The sequence below is a fragment of the Microcaecilia unicolor genome, unplaced genomic scaffold, assembly GCF_901765095.1.
Source record: "Microcaecilia unicolor unplaced genomic scaffold, aMicUni1.1, whole genome shotgun sequence".
Lineage (NCBI taxonomy): Eukaryota > Metazoa > Chordata > Amphibia > Gymnophiona > Siphonopidae > Microcaecilia > Microcaecilia unicolor.
The window spans coordinates 83,846-99,626 of NW_021963914.1; the positions used below are offsets into that span (position 1 = coordinate 83,846).

General features: G+C 47.6%; 1 pseudogene; it reads left to right on the forward strand.

Annotated features, from left to right (window-relative positions):
* The first annotated feature begins 14,633 nt into the window (after positions 1-14,633).
* Positions 14,634-15,345, forward strand: LOC115459715 (annotated as a pseudogene).
* The last annotated feature ends 436 nt before the right edge of the window (positions 15,346-15,781 follow it).

Sequence of the window (15,781 nt, forward strand, 5' to 3'; positions counted from 1 at the left end):
TCTCATTCACACAGCACATTTAATGCTATGCATATTGCTGCCTCCTTCCTCTCAACTCAACAGCACCATTTGCTTATATGTAATGCACAAGGGAGACAAACACACCCTGATAGTTAAAGTGTAACAAAAACATTTATTTTACCCCCCCACCCCCACCCCTACAAAACAACCCCCAACAATGCCCTCCTCCCCCCCACAACTCCCCACAACCCCAATTCCCCCCCACACACAGAACCCCAACAATTCCCTGCCCCCCACACACAGAACCCCAACAATTCCCTCCCCCACCCACTCCCCACACTCCCAACAATCCCCCCCCCCCAATTTAAGTCAAGGGCGGGCATGCCCTCTGACTAAGGCCCTCTGTAGCAGGGCAATGAGCAGGCCCAGCAGTACCCTTAGTGGGCCCTGGAACTGCTCATTGTCCTGCCGTAGGGCTCTCACCTCCAGCAGCAGCTGGTGCTGGCCAACTACTAGCTGCTGCTGGCCATCTACCAGCTGCTGCAGGAGGCGCATCATGGCACCTGTGCCTAGGGCTGCTGGAGGTGGCCCACGGGCTGGAGCAGGCCCAGAGCTTGGAGCAGGCCCAGGGGACGGAGCAGACCCAGGGGAAGGCGGTGAGGCAGGTGATGGTGCTGCCGCAGGGGATGTGGATGGCCGAGGGGAGGGAGAGAGCTCTGCTGCTGGTACAGGTGGGGAGGGGGCCTCCATATAGTCCTCATCTATGATGAGGACCCCCTCCTCCGAGCCCGACGACTCCTCCTCCTCCGCCTCCTGTGCAGGCGCCGCCGCCTCCTCATCCTCCTCGTGGCTTTCCTGCTCCTGCTCCTCCTCCTCCTGGAGGTGGTGGCCCTCCTCATCTGCCCGCTCGGCTTGCTGGTGGTGGAGCCCTGTGTATGTAAAAGGAGTGTGATTGAGATCAGCGCATACAACATGGCTTGCATAGTGCAGTAGCTGGGTGGCGTGAGGCAGGGGATGGGGCAGGGTGTGGTAAGGCGTAGCCTATGCCCATGGGGAATGAGCTGCATCAGATGACATGACAAAGAACCCTGGAACCTCCTCTGACACACACCACACAGGACATGTTGCCATACCAAATTCATTGCTGACCAGCATGTTTGCACTGTGAGATGCAACGAGGGGTTGATGAGCAGTTGTTGTAGGATTTATTGGGGGGGGGGGGCAGTGGGAAGGGTGTTGAGCACAAAACTTTTATGTGAGTTAGGCCATGACATGCAGTAAAAGTAGGGCCTCAGGCAGGTCTACCAGGACACACTAATCAGCCACCACAGAAAGGGGAATAGTAAAGTGAGGCATATCATCTCATTCATCTCGGGGGGATGGTCGGAAGTTGCAGCCACACTCATGGGAGAACCCCTGCAACCTGCATCCTTGATCTGGGACAGATATGTTATTACTTACTAGTTGGCTATTAGGCACATGGGAATTGATATTGTACAACACATTCGCATTATTCAAGAAGTGTATTTACAAATCTGTACAGGTGTCCTGTTTTTGAATACTTACGGCGAGCCCTGAGGTGCCTTCGCACCGCCCGGATGAGGTTGGGCCTCTCACGCCTCACACGGCGGAACCGCCTCCTGAGGGACTCCAGGTCCCGGTGCACTCCAAAGCGTCTGTAAGATATAAGTTTGTAGAGCAGGGGTCAGGGGGGGATGGTCCTTTTTGTCCTCTGCACACATTCATTAGCTATTCAAATACCAGAGAGAGAGGGTCAACAGTGTTGGGGGGGGGGGGACCACCTCCATTGGTACTGAATCATAGGAGCCACCTTTTTACCATTTTGGGGGGTGGAACCCCCAGTGGAGATTACCCCTCCCTCCATACATACAAGGCATTTATTTTATATTGGGGGTGGTCAAGCACCCACAGCAGCCACCGAGTTGGTTCCTATGCAGATGATGCCAGAGAGGTGGGCATGAGGCCAGAAAGTACCGTTTGTATACATTATAATGTATGCTTGTTAAACTACTTTATATGTGTTATCATGAGCCGGTGATGGGAGGCGGGACTGGTGGTTGGGAGGCGGGAAATACTGCTGCACAGACTTATATGGTCTGTGCCCTGAAAAAGACAGGTACAAATCAAGGTAAGGTATACACATGAGTTTATCGTGGGCAGACTAGATGGACCGTGCAGGTCTTTTTCTGCCGTCATCTACTATGTTACTATGACCATGTTATAAAGTATGGTATACGTTTCATTGGTCTCATGTTTCCACTATTCGGATGCGTTGTAAGCCACATAGAGGCTGCAAAGAGGGGTTGGAAAATGTGGCCTTCACAGGCAAGACATACATAACTAACGAAATACATTCTTGTAGGGATGTGGGAATGGTCGTCGTTTCAATAACATACAATTTATTAGTGATTGTGCATGTTCCTATATTACTCACTAATAAGCTGTATGTTATTGAAACGACGACCATTCCCACATCCCTACAAGAATGTATTTCGTTAGTTATGTATGTCTTGCCTGTGAAGGCCACATTTTCCAACCCCTCTTTGCAGCCTCTATGTGGAGAAGGTACCCAAAGACAAAAGACACTCACAAATCACTAAACCCAAAACACATACTAGGAAATGTAGTTGGAAAGCAATGACCACAAATGCTCACAGTCTAAGCAATAAAATTCATGACCTTCAAGCCCTGATGTTGGAGACTGACTTGGACATAGTTGCAGTCACAGAGACATGGCTCCATTGTTCCCATGAATGGGATGTAAACATACCAGGCTATAATCTTTTTAGGAAGGATAGAGAGGGACGTAAAGGTGGAGGAGTAGCTCTGTATGTGAGAGATGATATCGCAGCAACTGAAATGACAGGGAAGTGGGGAAAGGAAGAAGCAATATGGATCACCTTAAAAAGAGAGGATAGAACCTTGGTCCACGTGGGTGTTGTCTATAGACCCCCGACACAATTGGAAGAACTAGATAAAGATCTGATCGCTGATATTCAAAAGTTGGGGAAGAAAAGAGAGGTGCTGCTGTTGGGAGATTTTAATCTGCCGGATGTAGATTGGAAGGTTCCGTCTGCAAAATCGGAAAGAAGTAGAGAGATTGTGGATGCTTTCCAAAGTGCTCTGCTCAGACAAATGGTGAACGAACCCACGAGGGAGGGAGCCACGTTGGATCTGGTGCTCACGAATGGGGATAGTGTGTCAAATGTCCGAGTGGCTGCACACCTGGGAAACAGTGACCATCAAACGGTTTGTTTTGATGTAACAGCTCATGTGGATGGCGGCCACTCCAAACTCAAAGTCCTGGATTTCAAGCGAGCTGACTTTAACAAAATGGAAGAATACCTGAGGAAGGAGCTGATGGGCTGGGAGGACATAAGAGAAGTGGAAGGACAGTGGTCCAGGCTAAAAGAAGTAATAAACAGGGCCACAGACCTTTATGTAAGGAGGGTAAATAAAAGCAAGAGAAAAAGGAAACCGATATGGTTTTCAAAGCAAGTGGCTGAGAAAATAAAGGCTAAAGAGTTAGCGTTCCAGAAATACAAAAAATCTCAAGTAGAGGAACACGGGGAGGAATACTGGATGAAACTGAAAGAAGCCAAGAGAGAGGTACGTCTGGCGAAGGCGCAAGCGGAAGAACAAATGGCTAGAAATGTACGGAGGGGAGACAAAAACTTCTTCAGGTATATTAGTGAAAGGAGAAAGACTAAAAAGGGGATTGTGAGACTAAAAGATACAGCAAAACGCTATGTAGAAAATGATGAAGAAAAAGCCAATTTGCTAAATAGATACTTTTGTTCTGTTTTTACTGAAGAAAATCCTGGGGAAGGACCGAGAGGGACTGGCAAAAGTACACCTGAAAACGAAGTGGATAGAGCACCGTTCACGGAAGAGAGTGTATATGAACAACTTGGAAAGCTAAAGGTGGACAAAGCCATGGGGCCGGACAGGATCCACCCCAGAATACTGAGGGAGCTCAGAGAGGTTCTGGCGGGTCCTCTTAAAGATTTGTTTAATAAATCCTTGGAGACGGGAGAGGTTCCGAGGGATTGGAGAATGGCGGAGGTGGTCCCTCTTCACAAAAGTGGGGATAGGGAAGAAGCTGGAAACTACAGGCCGGTAAGCCTCACTTCGGTTATTGGAAAAGTAATGGAAGCCATGCTGAAGGAAAGGATAGTGAATTTCCTGGAAGCCAATAAGTTGCAAGATCCGAGACAACATGGTTTCACCAAAGGGAAGTCATGCCAAACGAATCTCATTGAATTCTTTGACTGGGTGACGGGAGAATTAAATCAAGGACGTGCTATGGACGTCATCTACTTAGATTTCAGCAAGGCTTTTGACACGGTTCCCCACAGGAGGCTCTTGAATAAACTAGAAGGGCTGAAGATAGGACCCGAAGTGGTGAACTGGATTAGGAACTGGTTGACGGGCAGACGCCAGAGGGTGGTAGTGAATGGAGTTCGCTCGGAGGAGGGAAAGGTGAGTAGTGGAGTGCCTCAGGGATCGGTGCTGGGGCCCATTCTGTTCAATATATTTGTGAGTGACATTGCCGAAGGGTTACAAGGTAAAGTTTGCCTTTTTGCGGATGACACCAAGATTTGCAACAGAGTGGACACCCCGGAGGGAGTGGAAAACATGAAAAAAGATCTGAAGAAGCTGGAACAATGGTCTAACGTTTGGCAATTAAAATTCAATGCGAAGAAATGCAAAGTGATGCACTTAGGGAGTAGAAATCCAAGGGAGGCGTATGTGTTAGGTGGGGAGAGCCTGATAGTCACGGACGGGGAGAGGGATCTTGGGGTGATAGTATCTGAGGACCTAAAGCCTATGAAACAGTGCAACAAGGCAGTGGCCGTAGCGAGAAGGGTGCTAGGCTGTATAGAGAGAGGTGTGACCAGCAGAAAAAAGGAGGTTTTAATGCCCCTGTATAAGACGTTGGTGAGGCCCCACCTGGAGTATTGTGTTCAGTTTTGGAGGCCATACCTTGCGAAGGATGTTAAAAAAATGGAAGCGGTACAAAGAAAAGCTACAAGGATGGTATGGGAGTTGCATTCCAAGACGTATGAAGAGAGACTTGCTGACCTGAACATGTATACTCTGGAGGAAAGGAGGAACAGGGGTGATATGATACAGACGTTCAAATATTTGAAAGGTATTAATCCGCAAACGAATCTTTTCCGGAGAGGGGAAGGCGGTAGTACGAGAGGACATGAAATGAGATTGAAGGGGGGCAGACTCAGGAAAGATGTCAGGAAGTATTTCTTCACGGAGAGGGTGGTGACGCTTGGAATGCCCTCCCGCGGGAGGTGGTGGAGATGAAAACGGTAACGGAATTCAAGCATGCGTGGGTCAGGCATAAAGGAATCCTGTGCAGAAGGAATGGATCCACAGAAGCTTAGCTGAAATTGGGTGGCGGGGGGAAGAGGGGTTGGTGGTTGAGAGGCTAGGATGGGGGAGGGCAGACTTATACGGGGTCTGTGCCGGAGCCGGTGATGGGAGGCGGGACTGGTGGTTGGGAGGCGGGAAATACTGCTGCACAGACTTATATGGTCTGTGCCCTGAAAAAGACAGGTACAAATCAAGGTAAGGTATACACATGAGTTTATCGTGGGCAGACTAGATGGACCGTGCAGGTCTTTTTCTGCCGTCATCTACTATGTTACTATGTTACTATGACCATGTTATAAAGTATGGTATACGTTTCATTGGTCTCATGTTTCCACTATTCGGATGCGTTGTAAGCCACATAGAGGCTGCAATGAGGGGTTGGAAAATGTGGCCTTCACAGGCAAGACATACATAACTAACGAAATACATTCTTGTAGGGATGTGGGAATGGTCGTCGTTTCAATAACATACAATTTATTAGTGATTGTGCATGTTCCTATATTACTCATTATCCTTGCATGGACACTCCAGTTACTGGTGGTAACATTGATGACGGAGCTGTTATATGTGTAGGTACAGGAGGGGAGGGGGGTTGGCCCATAACCTTACCTTTCCAGCCTGTCCCTGATGCGGGACCAGGCTCGCATGGCCTGGAGCCTGGGGGGCAGGTGGTGGTGTTGTACAAAGAGCCTGTGCCGGTGCCTTAGGCACAGGCGCACCAGCAAAAGGCTCTCCTGCCCGAAGTTCGGCTCCCGTCGCTGCGCCATTTTTCCACGTGTTGGAAAACAAGTGCCTTATATAGACGACCTTGCGTGAGGGACGTCGTTTCATGCACAGCTCCATATATGGATGACCATTCCATATATGGCCCCTATCAGCATGTGGACGCCCTCGTAAGCATAGATGTCTTTGACGTGCACATGCCTGGTTATGTGTGTGGAACGTGCCTTATATAGATGAGTATGACGCACCCCACCCGACCCTTTTCACATATACACAATATGCATATAGCTGCATGTTCAGTAGGTGTACAGTGCATGCAGATCCGGACATGCAGATGGGCACATATGATGAAAGTATGGGTGGAGCAGCATGATATTTCTGTAGTTGACACATATACGCGTTCCTCATATTTTCCAGTAAGATGGCCAGAACAACATGTACTGTACTTGCGGTACACCTATGTGCATTCTTTTACACACTTTCTGATTTGGTCGTTTGCACCTGCAATAATCGACCGTGTTAGGGCGCCCAATTTTGTCACGCTTATGCACTCCTCATTTGATTGTTTTGCTACAGGGATAATCGTTTATCGAAAAATGCACATACTATTTTTCGGTTTTACATGTCTATTTTTGGACGCTTTCGTAAGAACGTCCTAATTCGTATTTGGACGATCTTTCGATTATGCCCCTCTTAATAATCAAAACCCTAGTTTAGGTGCTCAAGTGTTGCCTGGGGTGCATTCATAAAGAATAATGTACAAGTTAACTCTTGCTAAAGCAAAACATAAAACAAGGAAAGAAAACAATCTCCACAAGAAAAAAAATGTATCAAGTCCTTTCAGACCATAAAAAGGAAAGGGGAGTAACAAAGTGATAAGGATATATGTAACTTTCCAAATAACACCAAAAGGCCTTAGCGAGAATTAACTCTCCTGTTGTGATCTAATTTAAGTCCAGTATGGTTCTTTATTGCTCTGGCAGAAAATACATATATTTTGCACCCAGGTATTTTATCATACATAAACAAGGATATGCCAGCAAAAATGACACCCCCCCCACCAGCGCCACCAAGGATAGCATTTCTCATCTTAAGGCCAGAAAAGCCTTAACAGGGGATGCCAGGCATCTCCTATACCTGAAAATAATTAAACCACTGTAATTGGCTAGAAAACTTCATTAACTTTAACAAGCATTTATTGGTATAAAACACAAAGCTGCAGCTTCTCTTCAAAGGTGGTTACAGTATCTTCTCCGAGCAATAAAACATTAATCACGGATTAGCCAAAATACCTTGCCTGGTCGCAAGGGCAAATAAAGAAACCTGAACCCCCAGGTCTGCACTTGAGAGCATAGATCTAACACTGACCATCTGGTGAATGTTAAGGCCTACTTCAAAGGGCCTCCTTTGAAGGTGCTTCTAGCTTGGGTACCCCTCCTCCCAAAGTTGCAACATTAGCCAGCCTTCGACTCTAGAGTGTGAAGGTGGGCAATCAGCATGCCTCCGAGGAGCAGGTATGATCCAGCTCTGGTTCAGCTTCCCCTCATTCCCACGGATGGTACTTTATATGTCCCTACTCATCCTCATATTCCATTTAAATATCCTTCACGAGGCTTCGAATATAGCAACATTTTATGTGAACGTATGTACACATAAAATATACATACGGCATAGGATCAGCTTGGTTCATTTCTCTTCCTCTCACATGAAACCTTGAAGAAGTTGAAGAATGAACACCGAGTGGGAGGAACGAATTGTGGGGGAGGGGAGGATTCAGCAGTCCCGCCTTTGTTTCAGGATCCAGTTCCCCATAACATAGGCAGCCGAGACCCCTCGGGCCTATAGGTTCTTTGATATAACAATAATCATACAATAATGACATGACACATGGTATTTATTTAACATATCAACCTAATAAGAGGAGTTTGACTATAATATATAGCGATAGTATGGAGGTGTCCCTTCAAATTGGTGAAAAAACAAATTAATTCACCCCTTGAAACAATTAAGTTTTAACAAAAGGAACCTCAAATCTCCTAGCAAGGAACCATACAAAAGTATTCACAATCACTTGCATAAATAGGAGTAGGATAATATCATAGGTTCTGTTTGAGAGAGGAAAGAGAAAAAAACCCCAACGCAAAAACTCATGCTACATGAGAAAACCGTATGGGATAAAAAACTCACTACCTCTCTCAAACTATATTGTAATTATAAATTCAAACGGACACCACAAACCAAACTACCACTAAAAAACTGACCTAAGTCAGTAAAGGACTATCTAGATGAGCCCCCTAATGGGAAGGGCACCTGAAGTTCAATTGTCATACAGCTTTAAATAGATTAAGTAGATTTTAAACAGTGTTGAGGAAAACCCTCTGCAATATACTTAACTTAATCCAGATAAATCACCCTCAGGAAAACTCTCGATCGAAAAAGTACCCCCCCACGTTGGGACTCCGGAGTCCTGTGAAAATGCTATAGTGGCGAAAAAAACCGCCAACCCTTCACCCTCTGGCATTTCCAACCTATCTCAGTGTATCACTGTGTAGGGAATAAAGACTCGCCCCAGGCATTCTTATCTCAGCTACCTCACCGTATCACACCACTGGGAATATCCCTGGACATTCCTTCTGTATCACTTTGCTATGACACAATTGTAACCTATTTATTTAACATGGCACAACTCGGCCGCAGCTTTATTTATATACAAAACATCATAACCATGGGTATACCCAAGCCGATCCAGCCTCTGGCTCATTATCCAAACCCAGTCCGCCGTCATAGCAAGACTGACCAATCGTAAACAGAGCTCCCCGCCGCACAGCAAGGGAGCTCAACCGTAAGCGCTGCTACCCCAGCTGCCTAGCTTATACCATCAGGCTTGGGTACCCCGCCACCAGCCCGGGGTAGCACAGCTTGCCCCGGGCCCCCCCACCACCGCTGCGGCCAGTTGTGCCAATTAACAGGGTCTAGCACATTCTGCAACAGGTCATTCCGACTGGCAGATAAGATGGGCCCATCTCTTTGAAAGAACCCTGGGCAGATCTCTTCTGCCCGATCGTGCGTCACATGCCGATTTTCCGATTCACTTTCTTTCTGGGCCTGCCGGCGTTGGATTACTGGGATACGGGGATAGCCCTGGGCCCATTATGTCCCTCTGACTCCCGTCTCGTGTGTTCTTACTCCTTCGCCTTCAGTGTTCAGGCCGAGTTTACGCCGTACGGTCCGAGAGCTGCCCAATTTTTGCCGCGTGTCCAACTTCTCACCCTGCAATATAAAGTAGTGGTTGGTAGACAGTCATAAGTACCAGCATCCTGGCCACAACTGGCGGCCAATCCCACCATGTGTTACTGAGTGTCCAACATCTATCCCTGCAATGTAAAATAGTGGTTGGTAGATAATCATAAGTACATAAGTACTGCTACACTGGGAAAGACCGAGGGGCCATCGAGTCCAGCACCCTTTCCACTACGGCGGCCAATCCCGCCATGTGTTGCTGCGTGTCCAACATCTCACCCTGCAAATAAAATAGTGGTTGGTAGATAGTTGTAAGTACATAAGTAATGCCACACTGACTGGTAAAGACCAAGGGGCCATCGAGCCCAGCATCCTGTCTATGACGGCGGCCAATCCCACCATGTGTTTCCGAGTGTCCAACATTTCACCCTGCAATATAAAATAGTGGTTGGTAGACAGTCATAAGTACATAAGTAATGCCAAAATGGGAAAGACCAAGGGGGGCATCGAGCCCAGCATCCTGTCCACGACTGTGACCAGTCCCTCCAAGGGCACCTGGCCAGCTTCCAGACATGCAACATTCTATGATGCTATTCCTGGCACTGTGGATTTTCCCTGGTCCAGTTGTTATGGTATAAGCCAATCATCAGAATTAAATGTGTAGCATGATGTTGTGTTGGATCAGATACCTATATATACACCAATATATTTGTGCAGCTTTTAAAAAATATATATTTGACACTGCAGCAGAACTGGCTTTCATTCCAAAAGCCCTCTTCCCTCTCCCTTTGGGGAATATTTAAAAGACATTTAAAAGACAAAAGTACTACTGACCTCACTTCCCCCTTTAACAAAAGACTCCTCAAGTAAGAGACTGCCTCAAGGCTAAATTGACTCTCTTCCTCTGATCAAAAAAGCCTGGCTGATCAACACAACAAATATAAAAGGTATCCAGTAGAGGCAAGGAGACAAGCAGGTGGGAAAGGTATGAAATACAGCTACTAAAAACAAAGTACACCTGCTGGCCGCCCCAGACAAATCTTATCAGAATATCTATCACAGAGATTCAAGCAGGGGCAAACCCTGCACTACAATAAACCATTTGTCAGTAAAATCCAGACAGCAAGTCTTGTGATGTCATAAGACATGAGACCAAGATACCACAATGCTTTGCAAATGCCCAAGGGTCGTGTGGAAACCAGGAAACCAGATGCACATGGCCTGCTTCCCTGCAAAATAAGAGTATAAAAGGACAAGCTGTTTCCCCAAGAAGGAGACTCTCTTCTCTCTTCAAGACTCTCCCTCCAGGAGATTCTCTCTTCAGCACCAATCCAGATGCCTTGCTCCTGATCTGCAGTCCACCTGCCTCATGGCTCTTCAATGGACCACAAAATGCTTTGCAACAGACTGCTTTGTAAGTTATAACTTTTGATCTAGACCTGCTACTCTACTTTACCTTACTTAAGCACAGATTATCTGTAAAGATCTCTTTAAAAAACCTACCTCTCGTGTGCAATTGTATATTAAATCAACCTTTTTGAAGCTAAAAATATGGTCTCTTTGTGTTCTGAGTATATGGTATCTTTTATATATACTTAATTTATTTAATTTATTGCAATTATCACCTTTGGTGATTGGTGGAGAAATTAATATCCTAAAACTTATAAATACAGCACCTGCTCTTAAATTATAAACAGTAGCGAGTGCTCTAGTGCTCTTTTCCCCAAGTAAATCATTTCTTATAACACAGTCAGTAAAGAAGGCCGGCGAGGAGTATGCCGAGCAGCCGCCAATAACATGGCGGCTGCCACGCAGCAGCTCCCCGAACCGAGCAACCCTTCCCTTCCGGCTTCCCTCTGAATGACGTAGGGGAGAACCTCACCCGTCATTGGCTGGGTGGCTGGAAGGGGCAGGGCTTCAGGGGACGCCCTCTCGCACTGCTTAAGGGTCGCCAACGAGACAATGGGAGTCTCTTGGTCGGTGGTTAGCGGTGCGGGAATTTTCAGCCCCAATTTTTAGCTGACCTGAAAAGTCCGGTCAGATCGCATGGCTTTGGACCTTTCAGTCCTCCGGCTGGACTCTCGATCGCACGAGTGCCTCCTTTAGGAATAGACCCTACCGGGTAGATGTGACTCGTGTCGTTGTTGGTCGGCCTAGTCTGGCTCTTCCGATGCCTCTCAACCAATCCGTGCTTTTCACTAGATCTTTCACGTGGTTGTCGGTGCCTGGGTCGCTGCAGGTGAGTGCTGCTAATCCTCTGGTAACCGGACACTGGGTCGGGGCTTGAACAGCGCCGGATTCAGGTGGCAGGTTCGAAGTCAGCCTTCAGGGTGATCCGGCCCTGTTGTATTTGCTCGCAGTTCTCCCGCACCCCAAAACCGGAGTCCTGTGAGACCGCAACGTGGTTGTGGGCACTTATTTGCAGCGGCTACAGCTGGCTCCGCAAGCTCCTTGCCTGCAGCCATGCGGTCGGGTCTTTTTCTGGCCTGCCACATGGTTGTGGGTCACGGGCTGTGTCCACCACTGCGCTCTCCGTTGGCCGCGTGATCAGGTCAGCATTGGATCAGGTCAGATGTTGGTTAAGAGGGGTTGCGATCACCCATTCTGCTCAGCTGGTTTCGCAGCCGCCTTTATACTGGCCGGTTTCTTCGCATGGTTGGCCATTTGGCGTTTTCCCCAATGCCGTCCACTTTGGCCGGCTTCGCGGGCGCGTATGTTGACAACCCGGTTCCGCAGGCGTCTTTTGCCCGTTTTCAGGTGGTGAGCTCAAATCCCACTAATGCTTTTGTACATTGCGGCCATTTGCTGTTTCTTTGTGGATTTGTCTCGAGTCGTGCATTTTAGCGGTCTCCCCTTGCAGCCCTCCTTTTCAGCCATCTAGCATGCCCCTCGATCCTACCTGGCTCTGGGGCCAGCATGCCCCGTCCTGCTCGTGCCACAGGCCGGCCGCGCGCTTTGTCCACAGTCAGGGCCTGGCCGGGGGGGCCACCTCGTGTGTGGCAGACCAGTGAGGTAGAGCAGGGACTGTCTTTCTTCTATGTTTGTGCAGCGCTGCGTACGCCTTGTAGCGCTATAGAAATGCTAAATAGTAGTAGTAGTTGCTTCAGTTCGCGCTTTCATCCCCCTGCTCTTTCCAGTGAAGTTGCGTTTTGTTTTTTCCGGTGCCTTCACCTCCTGCGCGTGCTTGGGGAGGGTCCAGGATGGCCGCTCGCCTCTTCCGCCCCTCTTTGCTCGCGGTCCCCAAGACGCGGTGAGGACCGTGACCACCCAAGGCTCAGGAGCTCTTGTTGGATGCGGCGCCATTAGGCCCTGCCCTTAGGTCTGTCGACCTGCCGGCTCCTCACCAGATGGCCACAATAAATTTCAGTTCCTCGGGGTCTGGTTGGGGCGTCAAAGTAACTGTATTGATTACCAACTTGGATAAATTTCTGTACTTGGATAAATGTTCCGTTGCCACGTATTTCTCCAGGGTCACCATGCTTTCGGCCTGGTATGGGAACATGGGAGCAATTCTCCTGCATGCCAGAAATTTTCCCATGCAGCCCCTCCCTATTGCTTCAGCCACCTCTACATCTGGGCCAATTTACAGGTGTATCTCTAGCAGGGGTTCCTTTCATATCGTACACTTTATAACACATCTCATGTTTCCGCCTCAAGTGCTACGCCCGAGGCTTGCTGTGACCCGGTTGCTTTCTGTGGGTTTACAGGCATACAGTTGACAAATCGTGCTATACCCGTATTCCTTCCTGTCCCCTTTGGTTGGAGCAATGGTCTTGCAATTCAGAGGTAGCGGGTTCACAGCGCACTGCTGCTCCTTGTGACCTTTGGTTGGAGCACCGGTCTTGCAATTCAGAGGTAGCGGGTTCATAGCGCACTGCTGCTCCTTGTGATCTTTGGTTAGAGCACAAGTCTTGCAGTACAAAGGTGGCGGCTTCATATCCCACTGCTGCTCTTTGTGATACTGTTCACTTTATAACACGCGCATGTCTCCACCTCAAGTGCTGCGGCAGAGGCTGGATTACCCGGTTGCCTGCTGTGTGATTTGCATGCATACGGTTGACAAATCATTGGCTATACCCATATTCCTTCCCCCTTTTATGACTCAGCTGCTACCCTTTCTCACCTTTCTGTTAATGCTTGCTCATTCTTGCTTAAGAAGCCCCAAGGGCTCCCGATGCACAGAGCTACCTTCATCGTGCAGGTCATGCAAATGTGGATTGCTACCCTGAGGGCTGCTTGTTAAAGTTAATGAAGTTTTCTAGTCCAATTACAGTGGTTTAATTATTTTCAGGTATAGGAGATGCCTGGCATCCCCTGTTAAGGCTTTTCTGGCCTTAAGATGAGAAATGCTATCCTTGGTGGCGCTGGTGGGGGGTGTCATTTTTGCTGGCATATTTTTGTTAATGTATGATAAAATACCTGGGTGCAAAATATATGTATTTTCTGCCAGAGCAATAAAGAACCATACTGGACTTAAATTAAATCACAACAGGAGAGTTAATTCTCCCTAAGGCCTTTTGGTGTTATTTAGAAAGTTACATATATAATCTCCTTATCAATTTGTTACTCTTCTTTCCTTTTTATGGTCTGAAAGGATTTGATACATTTTTTTCTTGTGGAGATTGTTTTCTTTCCTTGTTTTATGTTTTGCTTTAGCAAGTGTTAACTTGTACATTATTTTCTATAAATGCACCCCAGGCAACACTTGAGCACCTAAACTAGGATTTTGATTATTAAGACAACAAACGTTTAATAGGTTTAATACCAGGATAGTGCAGAATAGTATGTGCTAGTTCTCTTTAGTTAGATCAGGTTTTTTTTAATGAGAATTTTCCTATGGAAGAGCCGATGAGGAACAGTGTCATTTTACACCTTTTAAAAAATTGTTCCAGAGAGTTTATATAAATGTAGAGCCAGAGATCGCTTTAATTTTCACAAATCAAAATGTTTGTTTTATGGCTTTGGGAGCTGAAGAAGACTGAAGGAAGCAGTTAGTGCGCTCTTTTCAACTTTATTAGCCCACATCTAGATCACAAACCACGGTTTCTCCACACTGTAAACTCTTCTTTTGAGATCCGAATGAGAATGTTTGTGGAAATGAAAGTCATTTTGTCATAAAAACATAATTTCGGGTGCTGAAGAAACACAGGGCTAGAAGAGCCGTAGACTAGAGTCTGTAGAAAGCAGGCATTGAGTGGGCAGCCAATCAGAGGGCGACTACTACTATAAATAAGAGGAAGAGCGGGGCGGTTCAGGCAAGTAAAGGAAACGCGGAGCTTTAGTAATTTGCTTTTTCTCTGCACTAGAAGTCCGACTGAGTCCTTTGTTGTTAAAAAGGGAGAATGGCAGAAACGGCTCCAGCGGCTGCACCAACGGCGGCTCCTCCAGGCGCGGCCAAGAAAAAGGCGAAGAAGCCGACTGGAGCGGCGAAAGCGCGCAAGTCATCATCGGGCCCCAGCGTCTCCGAGCTGATCGTGAAGGCCGTGTCAGCTTCAAAGGAGCGCAGCTGGCATGTCCCTGGCTGCCCTGAAGAAGGCTCGTGGCGGCGTCGGGCTACGACGTGGAGAAGAACAATAGTCGCTTGAAGCTGGCGGTCAAGAGCCTGGTGAGCAAGGGCAGCCTCCTGCAGACCAAGGGCAGCGGAGCTTCGGGCTCCTTCAAACTGAACAAGAAGAAGCCGGAGAGCACGAAGAAGAGCGCTCCCAAAAGCAAGAAACCGGCCGTGAAGAAGCCGAAAAAGGCGGCATCGGCGGGAGTGAAAAAGAGTCCGAAGAGAGCCAAGAAACCGTCAGCAGCCGCTACCAAGAAAGTAGCCAAGAGCCCCAAAAAGCCCAAAGCGGTTAAAGCCAAGAAAGTAGCTAAAAGCCCGGCTAAAGCAGTGAAACCGAAGGTGAAAAAAAGTCCAGCAAAGGCTGCGAAACCCAAAGCCAAAAAGGCCGGAAAGGGGGCGCCTAAGAAAAAGTGAAGCTTTCAAAATTTGTTCATTCTCATATAAACCCAAAGGCTCTTTTCAGAGCCACAACCACACAGATCAAAGAAAGAGTAAGATGAGTTTGGTTCTTATTAAATGACATGGAAAAGCCTGCTTCTGCAGTTATGTATTATAGAAGCCAGAGCTTCACCAAAGGATAGGCGTAGCCGCCAGCAAGTTGGTTTAATTCAGCAGAAGCAGGTACGCTCTGAATAAAAGTTGCACTCCTTTGGCCTTTTCTGGGCGCAAAAAAAAAAAAAATCCCCATTGCTACAATTCAGCAGACGAGAACAGAGCAAGGGAACACGGGTGTTTCAATAATGCAGCCTGAACAGCGGTTTGGGGGGGCGGCGTTACCACGATTCAGTAGACGAGAAGAGGCCAAGGGAGGGAGCAGGGCTTGTTCAATACTGTAGTTGGGAGGGGGTGGGGGAAGAGAGCGGTGAAGAGAGATTGCAAGATGCTGCCTACAAT